Here is a 5568-nt window from a genome sequence, read left to right as displayed (position 1 = left end):
GTCATTGCCTAACAGACAGTCTACTGGTAGGTCTGCACTCACCACAACTTTCTTTAGGCCATCAACCCCTCCCCAGGAGAAGTTCACAACTGCCACACTATGGGAGGTAGTGGAGTTGCTGGCGTTGGTCACTAGGTAGCTCTCACCTAGTACAATCTGTCCAGGGTCCACAAAGTCAGGTGTCACCATTGTGACACTGGCACATGTGTCCCTGTATGCTTGAGCCAGTTTCTCATTAATTAAGGGAGTCTGCCTGTATTTGCCCAGGTTAGTGGGGCTTACTGCAGTGGGCAACTCAATGTCCACATCATACAGGAGAACTGCCTGTGTAGGGATTCTGACTAGGCCAGATCCTACTTCAATACCCAGGGTCAACCCAGCTACACCCTTGGACTGTGTTCCACCACTGCTTACTGTACTTGGGGTTGCAGTTGCTTTAGGAGCTGTAGTGGTGGGAACTGGATTTGCCTTGGTGCACTCACTGCCCCAGTGTGAAACTGATTTGCAGGTATTACACCAAGGTGTCTTTGGACCTTTGTTCTTCTTCTTCTTGTTACCATTTTGGGAACCACCCTCCTTACTATTAGCTTGGGGGCCTGAAGACTTCTGGTCTTTTTCTTTATCTTTCTGATTCTGGTTACCACCCTTCTGGTCTGTTTTCTTCTGGTCACCACCTTGGTTCTGGGGTTTCTGCTTAATCCTTGTTCTGACCCATTTGTCTGCCTTCTTTCCCAATTCTTGGGGAGAGGTCAGATCAGAGTCAATAAGGTATTGATGCAACAGCTGGTTTGTACAGTTATTAAGGATCTGTTCTCTCATTATAAGATTGTACAATCCTGTATAGTCTGAAACTTTACTTCCCTGCAACCAACCCTCCAAAGCCTTAGTGGCACACTCAACGAAATCAGTCCAGTCTTGAGTCTGTGCTTTTTGGGTGTCTCTGAACAACAACCTGTATTGCTCAGTGGTTAGGCCAAACCCTTCAATAAGAGCACTCTTCAAAACAGAGTAGTTTTTGGCATCCTCAGGTCTAACTGTGAGGAGCCTGTCTCTCCCTTTCTCAGAAAAGGAGTACCACAAAATTGCAGCCCACTGATTCTCAGGAACCTGCTGTACCATGCAGGCTCTCTCAAGAGCAGTCATCCATTTGTGGATGTCATCCCCTTCTTTAAAGGGGGGCACAATTTTGGTCAGGTTTCTATTGTCATAGGCCCTGTCTTTTTCTCTTGGAAAATTGCTGCCACCAGTGACATCTAAGCCACTTAATTTCTGCTCTCTTGCCAAGGCAAGTCTAGCTTGAGCCAAGGCTACCTCCTCCCTCTCTATCTGGAGTTTGACAGCCCTCATTCTGGCCCTATGCTCTAGCTTTTGAGAAGCACTCATGCCTCTCTGTGATTCTCTGGAGGCACTAGAAACATGAGAGTCCCCTGAGGGAGATCTCACTCTTCTGTTGCCTGGGAGAATAACATGTTGGGTTCTGGGGAGGTGCTGGCCCTCTCCATTCCCCAGTAGGTCCAAGTTGGCCTGGCTAAGCCTGGCAACTGGAACCTGGCTACCCTGTTCCTGAACTTCTAAGTCCTCAACATCTGAGTCCTCATCTAAGTCATCATCATCCTCCTCTTCAGGGGGATCAGTTACAGGGGGGTTCCCTCCATTTCCTGTTTCTAGGGAAGCTTCCTTTGCCTTCTCTAAGTCATCCTGTTCTAGGATTTCTACCAGGATTTGGCAGGTGGGGCTTCTGCCCCTTTTTAACCCTCTTGCTTTGCACAAGGCAATCAAGTCTCTGCGGGTTAACTTGTCATATCCAAAAGTTGCCTGGGTAGGGTCAACTGTCACAGGATTAGACCCTGAGGCTTTTCCTGTGTCAGACATGGTTACTAGTGAGGTGTAGGTGGTGCACTTACCTACACTAAGTGTTTTCCTACTGTACCTTGCTAGTGAGTTGTAGTCAGGGTGTGCTAATCCCTTTTATCTACAACTACTAAGTTCAGTAGAACTTAATATGCTAAGCTTTTGATTTATATGTACCTAGAGGTACTTGATGTGATCTTTCAATTTGATATAAAGATTGCAATGGTAAAACAACAGCAAGCTCAAATCCGCACCGCTGCTCACCAATGTGAGAAGTTGGCCTGGTAGTGGATGTTTCCAATTCTGGAACCACCTACTACCTGACCAAACAATCCCTTATGGTGTCTGGTTGTAAGTCAACCTTATTAGACAAGCTATCCTAGGGGTAGCATGGACTAAGCAGCCTAAAGGCTTAACTTAAGAGGTCGTGTTAAGCGAGCTGTTTTACCACATACAATCCTGTAATACCAAATGAAAGGACACCACACAAGTATATATTATAAAAATATATGTGTTTATTACTAAAAACAATCCCCAGTATTCTTTATGAATAAAGGGGCACAAGCGTTAAATCAAAAGCACTGTTTAAACATACAAGTTGCACAATTATGGATGAGGGCGGGTGGCCACTCAAACCATATACTAAACAAGTGGTATAAGAAAGGCCACTCGAACAGTGGTTAGGCCTAGGGCCTAGGGAATCGCTGGGAGCAGTCAGGACAAGCAATGCTGAAGTCGGGAATGGCCCTCGGGATTCGGGAGATGTGCGGAAAGCGCACGCATGCACCAATGTTAACCAATGGTGCGTAAAAGTCATAGAGTTAAAGTTTAAGGACACTTCCGCTGAACCTAGAGGAACAAAACTTAACACACAGACCCTAGAGGTGTGCACCAGTGTGGGAACACCGGCGGAGCAAAGTTACCTCACCCACAGGAAGTGGGTGCACAAGGTCGAAGTGGCGTCGGGTTTTGACACGCAGGCTCTTGGTGCTTGAAGCTGAAAGGGCTGCAGGCGGGTTAAAGATGAAGTGTCCGGTGAAGTCCAAGGGTGGACTCAGGTTGTAGAGTACCTGAAAGCAGAGGGGACAGAGTCTGGGTCACTCAGCAGTGACCAGGGTGGAACCAGGACGGAACCAGGCAATGTCGGGCGCAATCAGGTGGTCGTCGAGGAGCTTCTCTCCGCTGTCACGTGGGCTCTGGGGCATCTGCGACGTCCAGGAGCAGGTCACGATCTGTCCCACGCAGTCTCTCACCGTCGGTGCAGTCGGCTTCAAGTTTGGAGCAAACAAGCCTTGGCAAGAGCAATCCACGCGGGATCGGAAGATTGCTTCTCACTCGGACCAGGAAGGTCAGAGTTGGGGCTCCTTTTCAGGGGAGCTGGTGTGGATCTGGAGCAACCAGATTCACAAGTCTTCTTAGGTAGTACGTCGGCACAGGGACCACTAGCCAGCTAGCAAGTGACCGGGCCAACGCGTTGAGCCAAATAGAGCCAAAGGGCCCCACGCAGCACTCGTCGAGTGTGGAGGGCTGAACTTCGGCTCAGGATCAGCTCAGGGTGGGGGCTTCTCAAACCCCGGTGCACAGCTTCGAGGGTCACTCGTGGGCTGCACGGTCAGCGTCTCGTGGTCAATTCAAGATGGCGTGCCCCACGCTTCCGGTCGCCTCCACGGGTCTCAGCTTTGCAGGGACTGTGGATCGGGCTGTTGGAAGGCAGGCAAGCTTGATCTCGTCGATCTCAGTCGCTCGAGTTCCGGCGGGAACTGCAACTAAGTAGATGTCGAGGGCTGGATGGTGCCTGCTGCTGCAGGGTGGTCACTCCTTGACCACAAGGGAGATTCTTCGGGCTTCCACGATGAGATGGAGGGCGAAGGGTCCAGAATTTCGTTTCAAATGTTTCTTCCAGGAAATCTGATGTGCATTGGCACTGCTCCCACTCTTATTCCAATCTGGGGGGCGTGATTACCTGCTAGGTCCCCTCCTATGGGTGGGACCCAGGAAGTGGGTGGATACACCCCCTTCCTTTGATCCAGGCCGCCCTGGCACGAGGGCTGGAGTGCCCCAGAACCGGTTTGGCCGGATTATGCAAGGGGCAGCCTTGTGCGCCCCAGGCAGTGTCTGGTTTCTTTCAAACCTCCCTGCTACAATACACTATCTCCTGTCTGGAGGGCGGTGACACCCTCCTGTGACAGGAAACCCTTTGTCCAGGACCCATTTGGTCGAGTTTCGGTCAACTGCAGGGGTCCAGACATTTGTCTGTGGCAGAGGCATCCATTTTGTGGATCTTAAGGTCTTTGGAGAAATTAACCGCATTAAAGTAAAGTAACATGTCTTACCCCTCTAGAGGGGTGGAATGCCATCCCCGTCGCCAGAACTGGCGAGGGGATGGTATTCCAAATCGTATGACACCTTACACGACATGTTTTGATAAAGCCAAACCAAAGTTGCTATTTAACCGCGAGGATTATAAGGCACTTAAAAGTATATGGTATGGCATTATCCTGAAACAGCTTAGGGATTTGTTCCCGACAGCTGCAGACAGGCTCAGCTCATGCTAGAGCTCCATCTCACATAAAACCACGCACTCAGCCTCCAGGATTGATGAGGCCTTCTATAGGAGTGACTCACAGGTTTACATGTGTCCAGATATAGGTTTAGATATAGGTATACTATACCTAAGCAAGGGGTGATTACACCACCTTACCCCAGCTGAGTGATCAGCCAGTTGTGTCAATTTAAGAACCAGCCAGGGGTGGCAAAAGATATGCTGCAGCCCCTGGTAGGCCTTGGTGGCCCCTATGCCCTGGGCACCTATAGTGCATTATACAGGGGCTGACAAGGAGTCCATTTCCAATTGGTATGTGCCTATAGCACATGTGTCATTAATTTAGTGAGAGAACAGCAGGCTGGGGGTCTGATCAGCAGGCCCACAGCCTCAGTAGTCGAAAACCAGTGAAGCAAAAAGCAAAAATTTGGGGTGACCATAGGATAGCAGACCCTACTCTCCTACAATGGTCATCTGGAATTTGGCCAAGGTATGTTTCACTAGGGTCACCTGCAGGATAGGAACACAGCCATTTCCCTCAAGCGGCAGCACAGAGGAGAATAACACACGAGCCCCCATCACACGCTGTAACTTATGCCTTGCACATCTGGTTGTGGACACTGTCTGGATGTCCTGGGGGACCACAGGGAACCCCTGTGGCAACAGGGAGTTGAGCATAGAAGGAAGCACCAAATCAGCGTTGGGCGTATAATACGGAATCCAAAGATCCGTACAATACCAATGTCGTGCAAAGTTTGCCTGTGCTACCAGATAGAAGATCTGCAGATTCGGCACATCAAAAGCTCCCTTCTCATATGGGAGTATTAAAGTGTCCCAGCCAATACAGGCTAATTTACCACCCCATACCAATCGCGATAAAAGTGTGCATATGTTAGAAAAGAAGCTATTATAGATTGGTATGGGAATGTTTAAAAAGAGATAAAAAAATTGTGGGAGCACCACCATCTTAATTATAGCTATCCTTCCGGCCATTGATAGGGGCAGTTGCAACCAGCGTTCAACGTTGTGTTCCAGTTTTTCAATACCGGGCCATAGGTCAGCTGTAGGATACGATCCTTGTCCCTATAGATGTGAATTCCCAGGTCAGTGGATTATCTACTGTTCTAGTGTAGGCTGCCTCTGTCAGTTGGAGCACCTCTGATTTCTCCCAATTT

This window comes from Lissotriton helveticus, assembly GCF_964261635.1.
Source record: "Lissotriton helveticus chromosome 1_1 unlocalized genomic scaffold, aLisHel1.1 SUPER_1_unloc_74, whole genome shotgun sequence".
In the NCBI taxonomy this organism is placed as follows: domain Eukaryota; kingdom Metazoa; phylum Chordata; class Amphibia; order Caudata; family Salamandridae; genus Lissotriton; species Lissotriton helveticus.
The sequence above is the reverse complement of the archived record's forward strand: the minus strand, read 5'-3'. Positions refer to the sequence as shown.